This window comes from Xenopus laevis, chromosome 6S (genome assembly GCF_017654675.1).
Source record: "Xenopus laevis strain J_2021 chromosome 6S, Xenopus_laevis_v10.1, whole genome shotgun sequence".
In the NCBI taxonomy this organism is placed as follows: Eukaryota; Metazoa; Chordata; class Amphibia; order Anura; family Pipidae; genus Xenopus; species Xenopus laevis.
This window is the reverse complement of record NC_054382.1, coordinates 133,635,022-133,652,716: the sequence shown is the minus strand read 5'-3', so window position 1 is coordinate 133,652,716 and position 17,695 is coordinate 133,635,022.

The following is a 17,695-nucleotide window of genomic DNA, read 5'->3' as shown; positions in this document are numbered from 1 at the left end:
AGTGTCATTGGATTCTAATGCATTTTCATTGGAAGTGAGTGTCTGCTCTAAATTGATTTTCTTTCAGTGATATTAACATCAAAAATTACCTCCTGGTTAGACCAGAGCCTGAAATAAGAACCTAGATCTTTTATATGAGGGGCATAACCATCATTAAATGTGTCTACATTTGTTACAAATATATATTAACATTTGTTAATATTGAATGTTTGGCATCATTGAAACCAATTTATAAAGCAAGTATTTGATAGAGGCAGCTCATACTCTTAACACAGATAGAGAATAGTTTATTTTGATGAGTGCTGTACCTTATGCCTTCTAAATTTAATGAAGTTCCTAATGTGAGCCAGAAGAAATGAGGAAAACGTGGTTAAGATGGCTTAAGGTGACCTGAATGTCCTATGGATATGTAAAGGCAACTATAGAGATGCAATATGGTAGGGGAAACAACTTCTGAGGAAAGGAGAAAAACTTCTGAGGAGGGAAGGCTAACTTCGCATTTTAACCAAACTATCACTATTTTATCAGTCCCTTGGAATTCAGGTTTGATACTTAGCTGTTCTTCGCAATCAGGATCAAGTGAAGTCTCCTATAGGTGGTTGTGGTTGGCAGCACCAAGAGTGAGGGGCCCAAAAACGACCTCCTATTTTCATTGAGGTCAGTGCTATTGGGACAACTAAGTATGTAATCAATCATACAATATCCAGTCAGCCAGTCATGAGCTCTTAAGATTGGATAAGATTAAATTGGTCTGTAATTTGTCCTGCCACATGCAGTTTGCTCCAGTAATGAACAGACTGAAATACTCATCAGGTAGACAAAAGACATGTGTTCTTCTCCAAGACAAGGGTAGAAAGGTCGTGCAAGGCACCAGTACATACTAATCCCATATCATGTACCGATATCAAGAATAAATACTCTATGGCAATGACTTATTTTCTATAAAATCCCTTGATTGTATAAAAAACAGGCTCCATTAATTAAATATCCTCTCAGCTCCGGTTGCATCCGTATTGCAGTTTTGACCTTTAACAAATTGACTTTCTTGAAAGTGAAGATTTTTTTCACAGCTCAAGAGAGAGTCAATGGTTTGTAAAGGGAACACAAGGATATTAATATCCTTTTATATGCAGATCAGTCGTTACCCTCTCAAGCTTGATGGGTGTAAAGTCCTCACCCTTAGTTGACTTGAGCTATTTGGACATAAACATGTCATGGTATAACTAGCTGTTAATGATTTGCCTCTCAAAAAGGCATCATGATCTTCCCCAAACAGTGAAGCACTAGAGGCTGATCTGTCACTTTCCATCAGTTTTCTCAAAATATTGAAAATATAGACCACTTATAAATTTGGGTTTAGTGTCTCCTAACTGCCGTATATATCCCTATTCCCAAATGCTATTGCCCCATCTTACAAATCCCACAAGAACCCCAATCCCATTTAGCTTATGGGATTTGTTCTAAAAATGTAGTTTCTATCAAAAATATAAAAAGCCTCTAATTATAGTTTTATATGGGTATATACATCATTCTACTTTCTTCCAATCAAAGGAAATCTATAAATCTCCAAAAACTGGTTTCAGCATCAATTTTATATGCAGGGCTGCCATCAAAGGGTACTGCAGTCAAAGGGGCCCCGTGATGGAAGGGAAACCAATACACATAAATGTAGCAAAGGTGGTGGGGTTGTGGCAGAGTGGGGACCATTCAAGGGCATGGTCTCAATATGATGAGCACAAGCCTGGATTTGTGTAGAGGCATGCCGCCCAGCCACATCCTAAGGACCATTGGGGCGCTGGGACCATGTGGCCTTGGGGCTCCGCTTTCTCAAATCCAGCCCTGGATGTGCAATGACTTGGTGGATCAGGGGCTTGGTAATGCAAGCAGGAGCTATTTTTTCCATTGTTGGCAGGTCTCCCAGCACAGGGGTCAAGATGACCATATGGGCTAATAATTAGGGCCCTACTTACGTATCACTTGCTTCTCTAGGTGTTTAGAAACCAGAAGAGATGTGGCAGGAGAAATGAAATGTGTTGTGAATGATGTTGTACCAAGCTATGGTGAGAGCAGTCTTGGAATGTGAAGATATGTTCAGAATCAAATTATGGAACATGTTGTTTCAAGCAATGTTGTGGAACCTTAACGCATAAAACAGAGGGATGTGGAATATAAGGTCATCTGTCAAGAGATGCTGAAGAGAATCTTGGAACTGGACATGGTGGTGGAAGGTGACTAACTATAAGGTTTTCCAACAAGCCAAATTATATGTAGTCTTCAGTTCAAGATACAATAGGAGGTTGGAATTCACTAAACTAATAAAGGTGCTGTCTTGAAATGGAAATGGAAATGGAAAGAGGGTCAAGCTATTGAAGTTGTCTTGGATCATCAGGAAGAGGGTGGTAGGAAATGAAAAATGGCATTGCAGAGATGTTGTCCAAAACCTCAAGTAAAATAAATGACTACGATCAGTTAAATAACATCCCCAGTGCATGTGTTTCATAACACACAAAGAGTTCTAATGCTTGTAACATGAACGAGAACAAGTCCCATCTGGCATGTTCCTTCATCAAGCTGTCAATTAAAATTACATGGACAAACACACACCTAAATTAAATAATCAAAAGCCATTGGATCAATTATCCCATTGTCAATGAGGGAGTCTTGGTAATTAGAATAAATGACTCTGGTGGCTTAGAACTACCTTCAGTTTTCTTTTTGTCAAAGAGAAGGTGGCCTGTTAGACTGAATTACCCAGATTCATCACATCTCCAAGTACCTCTGGATTTAACGTGGAAGTGCAAAATCAGCCCTTTCCCACATCCCCCACATGCTATTAATAATGTACAAATGTAAGGCTACGTGGGTTATTTGAATTCCTGATGTCTGATGACGGATGCATCTAGAAAGCTAAATGAACTGGGCTACCTGCAAAGGAGACTGCAAAAAGGTTTAATAACTTCATATAGATGATTCTTAAGGAAAGCAAATGTTTCAGATATGTGCTCCAGGCTCAGGCGGTCAAGTTCAGTGCGGATTCATAAATTTAATCTTTCTTGTAATCTCCAGCAGAAGAAACACACTTTGTATTTGCAAAAGTCACATCCAATGGCCATTTTAAAAGTGACCAGGAAGCAATTTTTACATTTTAAAACAATGATGTCCAATAAATAGTCGATGAAGGTCTTAGGAATGCCACAACGGACCCCTTGTATTCAAGTCTGAGAGCCCTGCTGTAAGCCAAGGATGTAGAAAGGCAGGTGGAGATAGCCAACATAATCCATTGGTTTTGAAATCTTTAACATTTTGAACATTTTCTTGGCTCCATATTTAAACCTAAGGGCAGAAGTGGTTGAGACACTACAAGTAAGTAGTTTTACTACAGGAAAGAGCTACTGGAAACACAGGAACATTGTAACAAATCACATCAGATATGAAAGAGGTCCTCACACTTTTTTAGGTTCCCTTGATCAGGACCTCTTAGCTTTGATAAAGTTATGGATGTATGAAGAAATTAGCCAAAACTAGTATGTGGGGTAGGTGCCAGTCCAACCATATGGGAACCACTAATATATATATATATATAGAGGCCATGATACCCCAGTAGAAAAGAACCACTAGCTCTATTCTCCCACCGTTGGTCATACGCTGAATTAGGTTTTCAATGAAATCAAAGCAAAAGGGAAGAGAAAAATATTTGCGATGCGCAAAGTAAAGGGCTGAGAAAGGCTCTCCTGGGCTTAAACGAGCGGCGCAGGTGACGTCATCGCGCATGCGCGCAAAATTCAAATACTTAAAGGGGAAGCAAACCCCCAAACTAATGAAAACCCCTACCACCTACCTTCCATAGTCCCCCCTCCCTGTTTCCCCCCAAAACAGGTGTTAATACTTGTAAATGCCCCTAAGTCTTTAATTACCCCGCGATGCAGAGTTAGCGGAGCAGAGCTCACAGGGGACATCTTCACCACTTCGGGAGTCTTCAGTAAGCAAGCGGCATATCGGCACATGCACAGTTGTAGCAATATATTGGTCCCAAACAACTGCGCATGTGCCGAAAGCCACGGTACCCGAAGATGCCGTCTTTTAGCTCCACTACGCTGACTTTGCATCGAGGGATAATTAAAGACTTAGGGGCATTTACAGGTATTAACCCCTGTGTGGGGGAACAGGGAGGCGGAACTATGGGGGTTGTGTGTAGGGGTTTTTATTAGTTTGGGGGTTTGCTTCTCCTTTTAAGGCTCAGATGCCTTATGTAATTGCCCAATGTAAAGGTTCCTATTGTGTCCTGGGTGCTTTCTAGTCTGATTTCTAGTATATTCCGTGTATTGACCCTTGCCTGTCCCTGATATTTCTTATTGCTGCCTGAACTGACCCCTGTCTGGCTTGATGACTCTCCTGTTTCCGATTTTGTACTGCGTTGATTTCTCTTTGTGTATGACCTTATCTGTGACCCCGACCTTGCTTTGGTTACCCCTATTGTACTGCATTTCCTGTATTTTGGTTTGACCCAGCCTGTTCTCGGACTCCGCTTATCACTACACGTTCGGTTCCCGTGATCGCCAAGAACTCTCTCCCTGGTTCTCCCGTATAAAGACCCGGCGGCATCTGAGTAGCGGAGGGCTCCAACCGAAGCCAAAAGCGGCTGCTACAGGCAAAAGAGCGGGCTGAGACCAAAACATTGGAGTTAGTTCTGGGTTAGGGATACTGTATGTTACACTGTAGAATTCTAATGTATAATAAGACTTGAAAAAGCTCAAAAAAAAGATGGATTGTGTGCCACTGATTTTTACACACCATACCTGTTTTCACCCTAAAAATTGTTTGCCACCTGAATCTGACCCATTGTTTTGAGTTGGTTAGTCAACTGATATAAAGTATTGGCATTATTTTAGTTTTAATTTTGAAATAAATCTACAGTAAATATTCAGCTTTACACCAATTTGCTCTTTCTAATTGCTGAGTTCATGACCACAAAGCACAGCATTCATTAACAGATTACAGAGCTTTTTCAACAAGTCTTTTTGCTTAATATGTTTGGCCAAATTTTCTCGCTCCTTAATTCTCTCCCATTTTATTTATTTGTCTTCGATTAGGCCAGTTTATGAAAGTTCGCAGAACGGTCGTTTCTCCAAATCAAATTTTTAGAGCAAAGAAACAAATTTTTCATATAGTTACCTAATGCACGATTTTTTTTTTGTATATTATACGAAAAACATAGTGAGAAAACGTAGCGTTTTAGTAAAAAACCCCCTACAGGTCTGATTTGTTAATAATTGGGAAAGAGGGTTGAATAAATTGATTTAAAAAGATGTGACCGTGATCCTTATCAAAATGTTCTTGTTTTAACTTAAAAAACAGAAATTTTTTTTGCTATAACATTTTTCCACGAAAATCAAGGCAAAATTGAAAATTGGAATTTGAGGTTTTTTGAACGTTGATTTTTTGAGCTTTATCAATCAAAAAACTGGAAAATAAAAATTCTGGGACCAAAACCTAGTGAGATTCTTTAGTAATCATTAATATTTTATTTTTAGAGTTATTTTAAACAGCTCCAAAATTGTCAAAATGAATGTAAGTGTAATAAAAGCTGCTCACCCTGGTGGTCTAGCTGGCCGGCGGGGACGAGCGCAGCATTCTCGGCTGGGATGCCCGCCACGCCGGTCTTCTCTTCCTGATGCGCTGGTTGACTAAGGGTGCGCACGGTGCGTTTCTGCTATTTATATAGGCGCAGGCGCGCTGAAGTGTGACGTGCGCGAAGCCTTATGGGTATTTAAAGGGCCATTGCACTTTGCCCGTGATAGAAGTTTGTTCCTGGTGCTTTCTAAGCGTTTGCTATCCTGTTTTGAACCTGTTTTGATTCCTGTTGTGACCCCCTGCCTGGCTTTTGACTATTCTGACTTCTGGATCCTGACCCTTGCCTGAATATCGACTACCTCTTCTGCTTAACCCTTCTGATTGACTGCCTGGTTTGACCCTTGCCTGCCTGACTATGTTTATTCTCTGCCTGCCTCGACCCGGCCTGATTTGACTACTCTATTGCCTAACGCCTTGCACTACGACCTTCTGCTCAAAGACTCTCGATAACAGTCGTGTCCCTCTCCCTATTCAGAACATCTGGCCTTGCACCTCTCGTTTAAGTCCTGGTGGCATCCAAGTAGCTGAGGGCTCCTCCCGAGGCCAAAGGCGGTCACACTACAGGTGAAGCACGAGCCAAGACCAGGGTGCTTGCCATTTGTTCTGGTGTTGGGTGCCGACCGTGAAATTAAGAATGCAATTTTCAAAAGTTTTACTCAATCGAATTTTGGCAATTCATGCTTTTTAAAATGATAGAATTTACGTTTTTTCAAATTTGTCACTAAGGGGCAGCTTTTTTCTGCAATGTTTTTTCCCAACTCTGCCTTATTTAAGAAATAAGAATATTCACATTTAAATGAAAAACTGGATTTTTTTATCATTCTGCCCTGGGTTAGTGGTATAAATCAGTGTCATCATCAACAGTTTAATTGCATCTGAAAATTCTATATTTCCCCCAATACTTTTTTATTTGCCTATATTTTTTTCAAATTCATTTTTGTACAAAGATTTCACAGCAAGTTACATTTTAGAAAGCAGAATTTCAGCTCCAGATTTTCCTATTATCCTCTATTTTTGATACTCTGGTTGATTTTTTTTATTGCTCTGGTTGTTTTATAATTTCCTCCTCAGAAGATGAGAGTCTCTTGCTGATCATTTTTCATTTTGGATTAAAGCCTTTCAGTCGGTTCCTCCAGCTATTTCTGAGGAAGATTCATCCTCCTGGAGATATCAAAGGTTGTGGCACTTTCATTGATTTCTAATGTTCATTGGAATCTGCTGAAGTGATTGATGTCTCTTTCCTCCAAGCGTCTCTGGTGGAAAACCGTCCTCTTTCTACAACCGGGGGCAGGTAATTGATGGACTGTCCTGCCTATTCTTTCAATATATAAATTTCTAAGATTATATTACAGATGACCATCAGGAAAACCAATATCCCTATAAAAAAAGTCTGTAAAATGGTACTTTTTATTACAATCTATATCTTTTTCTTATTGTCCCCTCTTTTCTTGAATGTCTTCTGCTTTGGGCTATTTTTATCCTCAGCAGTAACGTTGCTCCTGAATGTGACCTGCTAAGGGTTATCTTCTCAAACCATTTGCCTCATTCCTTCCATATTCCTAATTTTCTCCATTTCTTCCCTTCATCAAAAATAATTGTCTCTTAATTTTATGTCTCTATTTCTTCTTCTCTTAATCTGCTTGGCCCACTGCTTCTGTTGGATGATACAATGTTATAGTTCCAATGGGATATTGTTTCAATAATTTTGATTGTTGCATTTCAATGCTTAAAAAATAAATAAGGAAGACGAAAATCTACTGCCCTGTTATTTCCCATTCATGTGGCCCTGTATCATTGTTATCAACTGCAACCTTTAGCTCATGGAATATTCATATTTTTTTCCATTAAATGGAGAGTGATAAGGAGGAGTGTTGTGTCTGAGTATCAAGCAGCACCAATCTATCATTCCCGTTGCATGAAAACAATATTAATATTTGGCCTGAATGGTTGAAAGATTCTGTTGGGAATGGACTCTACTGGAAGGTGAAATGGTCATCTCCCAACAGGTCAACACATGCCTGACCTGATCAGGAACCAACCACCGGCGCAATTTGACTGCCCCTTGGGTAAATGATGTGGTCACTATGTTTATGTGGACATCTTTCATCTGGAAGAGCTTCTATGGCCAACGAGGCTCAGAAAGAACCAGCAGCCAAATGTAATTATTTCACTGGATTGACCAAGAGACGTCTCTCAAGCAGACGTTGCAACCACAAAGGATATTATACAGAGAAGGAATGTTCTGGGCACACAATAAGCTATAAGCTCAAACTGGTTGCAATTTTCAGCTATTGTATAATTTATGGGATCTCTCTGTACAGACTATGAGCAAACTAAGGGGACTGTTCCTTTTGAGATCCAGACCTGCAGCCCGGGGCCTAGACTGCACAGTAGATAACAGATAAGTACTACTATAGTTTATATAAACAAGCTGCTGTGTAGCCATGGGGGCAGCCATTCAAGCACAGGATACACAGTAGATAACAGATAAGTACTACTATAGTTTATATAAACAAGCTGCTGTGTAGCCATGGGGCAGCCATTCAAGCACAGGATACACAGTAGATAACAGATAAGTACTACTATAGTTTATATAAACAAGCTGCTGTGTAGCCATGGGGGCAGCCATTCAAGCACAGGATACACAGTAGATAACAGATAAGTACTACTATAGTTTATATAAACAAGCTGCTGTGTAGCCATGGGGGCAGCCATTCAAGCACAGGATACACAGTAGATAACAGATAAGTACTACTATAGTTTATATAAACAAGCTGCTGTGTAGCCATGGGGGCAGCCATTCAAGCACAGGATACACAGTAGATAACAGATAAGTACTACTATAGTTTATATAAACAAGCTGCTGTGTAGCCATGGGGGCAGCCATGCAAGCACAGGATACACAGTAGATAACAGATAAGTACTACTATAGTTTATATAAACAAGCTGCTGTGTAGCCATGGGGACAGCCATTCAAGCACAGGATACACAGTAGATAACAGATAAGTACTACTATAGTTTATATAAACAAGCTGCTGTGTAGCCATGGGGGCAGCCATTCAAGCACAGGATACACAGTAGATAACAGATAAGTACTACTGTGCCGCCCATTGGGCTTTTATAGCTCTTTATATATATTTTGATAGCCCAATTATATTACTGTTACTTAGTTACTTCATTCAGAGCCTCTAGCTTTAAATTTGCTAGCCAATACCTCACTACCACTGATTCAAGGGAGTCATGTGATCATAGGGCAGCCGTTTTTCCCTTCACAGTGGCAGCCATTCATACCTGTTCAGCTTAGGGTGAGAAGGTATTCTGTTTTTACCTCGAGGATACAGTTTTCTTTTTGGATTACAATTGCTTGCAACAATTCTACAATTAAAGCCAAGGAATTAAAGCTCATCTAATGCTGTGTTCTTGTGAGTAAGCTACTGTCAAATGTAAGTTCATCCATTCCTACAATTTACTGGAGGCAGAATAGTAAAAACAGAACCTTGCACCCTTTGCTAGTGAAGAAAAAAGCTTGCACCCTGTACTAGTAAAGATAGCAAGATTGAGACTTGTTTCTTGTTATACAACAAGCCTGCTCACAGGATTGAATCAAGAATTGCTTAAGTCTGCTTATGCTTTGCTAACGTGGGACTGTTAAAAATCAAATGCCTGTGTCTGTTGTCAGCTGTTGCCAGCCTGCTATTTAATCTTGCTAAACTGAACTGTGGTTAACTGGATCTTTTCATCCCTACAATATCTTCAGAGACAGATATAATTTCTCTACTTGTCATAAATCCGTGGATTTCATTATCTATAGAAGTTTATATTGTTTTGACTTTTCAAAGCTTAAGGATTACAGTTTATTTGCTCTTATTGAGAGGATCAAGTTACAAACTTATACTGGACTCTTTTTGCCTGCAAGGTGGTAATAATTTTCATCACACCCAGCTTTCTGTCAAATATATATAATGTCTTTACAAGGATTTGAATGTTCAAGTAATGCAAATATTCAAGAAATGGCATCTGCAAAAGAATTAAATCAAATGTCTGTTATGCCAAAGCGTGCAACCAAACCTTCCCAAAAGGTGATAGAAAACTATGAGACCGAAAAAGATCTTATTTTAGGGAAGCTGGATGATATTTGGAAGAAGAATGTTCATTGTATGTCACTTTTTAATGCCAATTCTGATAATTCCAGTGAGCTGAATGATGTTCTAAAACGTTTAAGAAATGCCTTTGACTGTTTTCAAACACTGTCTGAGAGATATCTTGCATTTTTAAACAGATCAGGTATTAAAGGTTTATCTGAGGAGAAGAATAGAATTTATCTCATTAAAGAGCAACGGTGTAACACTGTTCTTGAGGTAATAATGAAGATTGAACATAGGATTGCGGATTTACATGAAGTTAGATCACATAGGAGTGTATCTTCAAAACACACATCCAGGTCCTCTAAATCTTCCAGATCCGCCTATTCACACCATTCCACAGTCAGTGACAGGCTTATTAAAGCACGTGCAGATGCGGAAGTAGCAAAAGTATTATCAAAGTTCTCTGTAAAAGAGGCTATGCTTAAAGCTTCTCAAACACAAATGCAAGCAGAAAGAGATGAGGCTGCAGCTTTAGCAAGGCTGAGGGTGTATGAGGAGGCTGTAAAAGGACAAAGTGGGGAGGAACCAATAAGTATTGCTGCTTCACTTGCCTCAGAGGACCCACTGAAGCGTACTAGAGACTATCTTGCAAGTCTCAGCAGTAGGCAAGCAGTAGACAATGCCTCAGAGGAGCATGAATTTAAACATAAAGTTCAGGAGCAGTCCCAACAAGAAGCATACATTTTGTCCAGTAACAAAGGTCAAATTACTGCGGATACAAATATTAATGCTAGAAGCCTCTACAGTGCTCAATCCATGCAGCTACAGATGGGTGCACTACAACAGGTTGGCATCACAAGTTTGGATACACCGCATGACACAAAGGCCTTTTCCCTGGGACAAACACTTCTAAGTGATATGGCTCCCTCGCAGAGACAAGCGAGAACAACACTCATTGAACCTCCTCCAGGACTGAACACCTTTGCACCTCCATACATTCCTGCAACCTCAAGTGTAACAAATACAGATACCAGGCTAGAACACGCTCCTCAGATCATTAAGACGGAAAGGTCAGAGATGTCTGAATTTGCCAAGTATATGATCCGACGTGAGCTTATAAGCTCTGGTCTTACAAACTTTGATGATTATCCTGAAAACTACAGATCTTGGAAGTCAACTTTCAAAACAACAATAGAGGATTTGGGAATCTCTGCAAAAGAAGAACTTGACCTACTGGTAAAATGGTTAGGCTCAGAGTCTTCTAAACATGTTGTTCAGATCAGAAGAGTGCATGTGCACAATTCTACAGCAGCTCTCAGTGCTGCTTGGGAAATTTTAGAGCAGACATATGGCAGCTCAGAAGTTATAGAAAATGCCCTGTTCAAGAGAATACAGGATTTCCCAAAAATCTCCAACAGGGAAAATCTTAAATTTCAAGAACTGAGTTATCTTCTTCAGGAATTACAACTTGCTAAAGAAGACCCTTGCTTACCAGGCCTCAGTTATCTTGATACTGCACATGGAGTTAATCCAGTGGTTGAGAAACTGCCTTTCAACCTTCAAGATAAGTGGACATTTTTAGGTTCAAAATACAAACAGGAGCACCATGTCTCCTTTCCACCTTTCTCTTACTTCTGTAAGTTCATCAAGGATATAGCCAGAGCCAAGAATGACCCAAGCTTCATATACACTGACTCAAGAGTACCTACGTCTCCTTCTTCTAAGTCACAGAAGCCAGATTCCAGGTACAAAGCGAAAACTGGGCCAGTATTTGTTCAGAAAACAGATGTTATTCAAAGAGAAAAGGTTGAGAATCCAGACAGACAATGTCCTCTTCATAAAAAACCTCATGCTCTTAAGAAGTGTAGAGGATTCAGGGACAAAACCCTCAAGGAACGCAAAGAGCTTCTTCAAAAATATGGCATTTGCTACAGGTGCTGTGCATCAACAGAACACTTTGCTAAAGAGTGTAAGGCTGTCATCAAATGTTCAGAGTGTGAAAGTATTAAGCATGTTTCTGCCCTTCATCCAGAGCCTCTCAGTCCTTCGTCTGGGCAACAGATACCCCCTGCAGCAGAGAATGGCGGGGAGGACGCAGTGTTAACCACTACATCTCCCATGGTTTCTTCTACATGCACACAAGTTTGTGGAGATCGCCTTCATAGCAAGTCATGTGCCAAAATATGTCTTGTTAATGTGCATCCTAAAGGGCATCCTGAGAAAACTGTGAGAATGTACGCTATCTTGGATGATCAAAGCAATCGATCACTAGCTAGATCTGAATTCTTTGAACTGTTCAATATTAATGGGAAAACTGAACCCTACACACTTGGAACATGTGCTGGTGTAACAGAATCAATCGGAAGAAGAGCAAATGGCTTCATAATAGCATCACTTTACAACACTTTGAAGTTACCACTGCCAACTTTGATAGAGTGTAATCAATTACCAAACAATAGAGATGAGATTCCAACACGTGAAGCTGCAAGTCTTCATCCCCACCTGATGCACATAGCTGACCAGATACCAGCAGTAGACAAAAATGCAAACATACTACTTCTTCTGGGCAGAGACATCTTGCGGGTCCACAAGGTTCGTCAGTATTGCAATGGTCCTGGAAATGCCCCTTATGCCCAGAGACTCGATCTTGAATGGGTGATAGTTGGAAAAGTGTGCATTAGTAAGGTACACCCACCAGATAGAATCAGTACATGGAAGACTAACGTGCTAGAGAATGGTCGCACTTCTTTTTTCAAGCCATGTAAAGATCATTATTATGTGAAGGAAAAACCTAAAACTGGCTTTGAGTCATCCCTCTTCACTCAGGAACGGTTAATGTCCTCAACGTATTTCGATGACCAGCTTGAAAACACAATATTCCAAGTTACAGTGGATGACAACAAACCAGCTCCATCTATCGAAGATAAAGAGTTTATTAAGATAATGGACAAAGAATTCTTTAGAGATGATTCTAACAGCTGGGTAGCTCCTCTACCATTCCGTGTCCCAAGACAAAGGTTGCCAAACAATCGAGAACAAGCACTCTTGAGATTTGTTTCACTACAACGTTCCCTGAAGAAAAATCCAGAGATGAGAGAACATTTTGTGAATTTTATGAAAAAGATCTTTGACAATCTTTACAGAAAACAATGGAAAAGTGTTCAGCATCTTGCCGATTATTTTTGGAACAGATGGAGGAAGGAATACCTCTCTACTTTACAAGACCGCAGGAAATGGCAGAAAGACCAACCAAATTTAAATATAGGAGATCTAGTTCTTCTAAAAGACGAGCAAAGTCATTGCAATGAATGGCCAATGGGACTAATAAACAATGTATTTCCCAGTGATGATAAAAAGGTACGCAAGGTTGAAGTAAAGACTGTTAAAAACGGAACGGCAAAGACTTTCACCAGACCTATCACAGAAGTAATACTTTTGCTGCCCAATAAGGACAACTCAAGGTCAACTCATGGGAATATCAAAGAAGGCATGAATGACAAGGGATAGTGACTGTTTATCAAGTATTCCCTTTATGGATTGTTGTTGCGTGTTCTCTCTTTTTTTTCTCTTTCAGGCTCCTGTGGAAGATGCAGAATTGAACTATTGTTTGTTTTATTGGTCCTTAGATGTACATACATATTTATGTTGATATATCTAAAAGTTTAATTAGATATATAATTTTTTAATAATAGTTGTATTTACAGATACCAAGCGGGGAGTGTGCCGCCCATTGGGCTTTTATAGCTCTTTATATATATTTTGATAGCCCAATTATATTACTGTTACTTAGTTACTTCATTCAGAGCCTCTAGCTTTAAATTTGCTAGCCAATACCTCACTACCACTGATTCAAGGGAGTCATGTGATCATAGGGCAGCCGTTTTTCCCTTCACAGTGGCAGCCATTCATACCTGTTCAGCTTAGGGTGAGAAGGTATTCTGTTTTTACCTCGAGGATACAGTTTTCTTTTTGGATTACAATTGCTTGCAACAATTCTACAATTAAAGCCAAGGAATTAAAGCTCATCTAATGCTGTGTTCTTGTGAGTAAGCTACTGTCAAATGTAAGTTCATCCATTCCTACAATTTACTGGAGGCAGAATAACTACTATAGTTTATATAAACAAGCTGCTGTGTAGCCATGGGGGCAGCCATTCAAGCACAGGATACACAGTAGATAACAGATAAGTACTACTATAGTTTATATAAACAAGCTGCTGTGTAGCCATGGGGGCAGCCATTCAAGCACAGGATACACAGTAGATAACAGATAAGTACTACTATAGTTTATATAAACAAGCTGCTGTGTAGCCATGGGGGCAGCCATTCAAGCACAGGATACACAGTAGATAACAGATAAGTATGGGGCTACACAGCATAATTAGCCGGGCTGCCTCACAGCGACACTTTATTGATGGTATTTGTTTAAAATGCTTTATGGCTTAACCTTAATTACTGAGTCATTGCAATGAATTGGCCATACATTTAGTGCCACTGTCAGCTGATTCCCACTCACTGCCACATTGTCTCTCTGTTTGAGAGCAGGTCATTGGGGGAGGCAGGACATAGGTTCGGGCACAACAGCCCGGGGGGATCACAAGTTGCATAAGTAGAATTTAAAGTCCGACAATATTCCCCCTTGCTCTGTGTGTCTCCATACGCTTCCCATGTGCTGAGAAACATGGGACACAGATCATACCTCCCCCTCATTGTCTCTTTACAACTGGATGACGTCACAATGCAGAGACAGGTAATGTTTATATTACATATACAAGTAAGATTTACCTCCCCTAAACTGAAGGTCTGAGACTTGTGCAGCCCGGTCCCCTGGTACTTGTAGTGAGTGTCCCCCAATTAACTGGTCCCATTATTTATATTAAATGTTAATTAACTTAATAACATGACACTTCTGTGCAAAATCAACTTCAATCACTAATTGTGGAATTATCACTTGTCACTATAAACATTTCATCTCTTGGTGCTGCCATGCTTGTTCTGCCACTGGTGCATATGATTTAATTATGATTTCATTCATGTGTAAGGGGCCCATTCACTTAGCTTGAGTGAAGGAATAGAGGAAAATAGAGGAAAAAAATTAGATTTTTGAATTGTTTTTTTTGGCTACTTCGACCATCGGATTGGCTACTTCGACCTTCGACTACGACCTTCGACTTTGAATCGAACGATTCGAACTAAAAATCGTTCGGATATTTGATAATCGGAATACTGTCTCTTTAAAAAGTTCTTCGACCCCCTAGTTCGCCACCTAAAACCTACCGAGGCCAATATTAGCCTATGTTGAAGGTCCCCATAGGCTTTCCAAGGTTTTTCTGATCGAAGGATAATCCTTCGATCGATGGATTAAAATCCTTTGAATAGTTCGATTCGAAGGATTTAATTCGGCAGTCGAATATTGAGGGTTAATTAACCCTCGATATTCGACCCTTGATACATCTGCCCCTAAGTGTTTTTTTTTTTACTAGACCTAAGGTTTGAAGATCCAAATTACAGAAAGACCTCTTATCCAGAAAACCACAGGTCCCAAGCATTCTGGATAACAGGTCCAAAGCCTATATTGAAATAATTGTGCTTTATAAGTGCACATTTGTAATTAAATACAAGTATTGGATCTGATATCCAGAATCCCATTATCCAGAGAGTTCAGAATCATAGGAAGGCCATATCACATAAAGTCTATTTTAATCAAATAATTTAAATTTTTAAAAAATGATTTCCCTTTTCTGTGCAATAATAAAACAGCCGCTTGTACTTGATCCCAACTAAGATATAATTAATCCTTATTGGAGGCAAAACCAGCCTATTGGGTTTATTTAATGTTTATATGATTTTCTAGTAGACTTAAGGTATGAAGATCCAAATTACAAAAAGATCCGTTATCTTGAAAGCCCCAGGTCCTGAGTATTCTGGATAGCAGGTCCCATAGCTGTGTAGGAATAAAAGCATCTGAACATAGCAAAGGTGATATTAGTGATTATTGTGGGATTATTCCCATGACAATTGTGTCCCAGGAAGGTTATTTCCCGGGCATGATGGAGATACAGGCGGCCGCAGATGCATAATTCCTGCTCATACAGAAGGAAGAATATAAATCACCTCTAAATCTCGCTGCCTTCATCTTACGCCCAAATAAAGATAAGGCAATTGGAGGAAAAGGAAGCGACGCAGATGTTGCCATAAATCATGCTTAAAAGCGCAATGTTTTGAGAACTCGCCACCATTATGGGGACACGGTTAACGGGAAACATTCGAAGCCTGGATTTTTGTTTTCCTCTCACTCCCAAGCACAAGATCACACAGATTTCTGCTATTTTTTTTAGCCGTCTTTTTGTTTTCACTCAAAAACCGATTAAACACAGTCAAAAACAGATTAAAGTGAATTAGAAGCGCAAGTAAGAGGCTTGAGATGATAAGAACATTAAACTGGTTTTAGGACTAAATTAACCTGTAGCCAATCAGAGCATTAAAATGTTCCCAAGGTAAGAACTAACCTTCAGCCAATCAGAGCATTAGAATATTCACAAAACAAGAACAAATATTAAGGCAATCAGAGCTTTTGAAACTTCACAAGGTAAGAACCAAATATTATTGAAATGGTAATTATTGAATGGTAAACCTTCAGCCAATCAGAGCATTAGAGTATCCACAAGTCAAGAACCAACCTGCAGCCAATCAGAGCAGAAAACTATACACAAGGTAAGAACCAATCTTCAGCCGATTGGAACAGTAGAATATTTACAAGGTAAGAACCAACTTTCAGCCAATCAGAACAACAGAATATTCACATGGTAAGAACAAATCTTCAGCCAATCAGAGCTTTTGAAACTTCACAAGGTAAGAACCAAAAAATATTAAAATGGTAAGAACCAACCAGAGCATTAGAATATCCACAAGTCAAGAATCAACCTGCAGCCAATCAGAGCAGCAGAATATTCACAAGGTAAGAGCCAATCTTCAACCAATTAAAACAGTAGAATATTTACAAAGTAAGAACTAACCTTCAGTCAATCAGAGCAATAGAAAATTCACATGGTAAGAACCAGCCGTCAGTCAATCAGAGCATTAGAATATTCACAAGACGAACAAATCTTCAGCCAATCAGAGCATTAGAATATTCACAAGACGAACAAATCTTCAGCCAATCAGAGGATTAGAATATTCACAAGACAAGAACAAATCTTCAGCCAATCAGAACTTTTGAAACTTCACAACGTAAGAACCAAAAAATATTGAAAGGGTAAGAACCAACCAGAGCATTAGAATATCCACAAAAGTATTAGAGTATCCACAAGTCAGGAACCAACCTGCAGCCAATCAGAGCAGCAGAATATTCACAAGGTAAGAACTAATCTTCAGCCAATTAGAACAGTAGAATATTTTCAAGGTAAGAACCAACTTTCAGCCAATCAGAGCAGAAGAATATTCACAAGGTAAGAACTAATCTTCGGCCAATTAGAACAGTAGAATATTTTCAAGGTAAGAACCAATCTTCAGCCAATTAGAACAGTAGAATATTTACAAAACAAGAACCAACCTGCAGCCAATCAGAGCAGTAGAATATATACAAGGTAATAAGCAACCTTCAGCCAATCAGAACATTAGACAATTCACAAGGTAATGACCAACCTTCAGCCAATCAGAGCAATAGAATACCCCCGGGTAAAGGGAAGAATCAACCCCAAATATGTGAAGCAAGAAATAGTGAAACCTCCAGAAACTGAAGCTCAGCTTCTATTTCCCCTTTCGCTGCCTCTCTGTTCCACTCTCAGTCTCTTTATGGCTCAGTCTTTCTAGACATATTTTATCCAAGAAAGTCTCTGTGGCCGATAAATGAAGTAAAGTGGGATTTACCTGTGAGCGTTGCTGTGAATCAAGTTCACTTTGCAAGAAGCAGATCGTTAATTAAGACCCAGCGTTGCTCTTGTTAAGTGCACTAATAAATAATACCGGGAGCCTAATCCC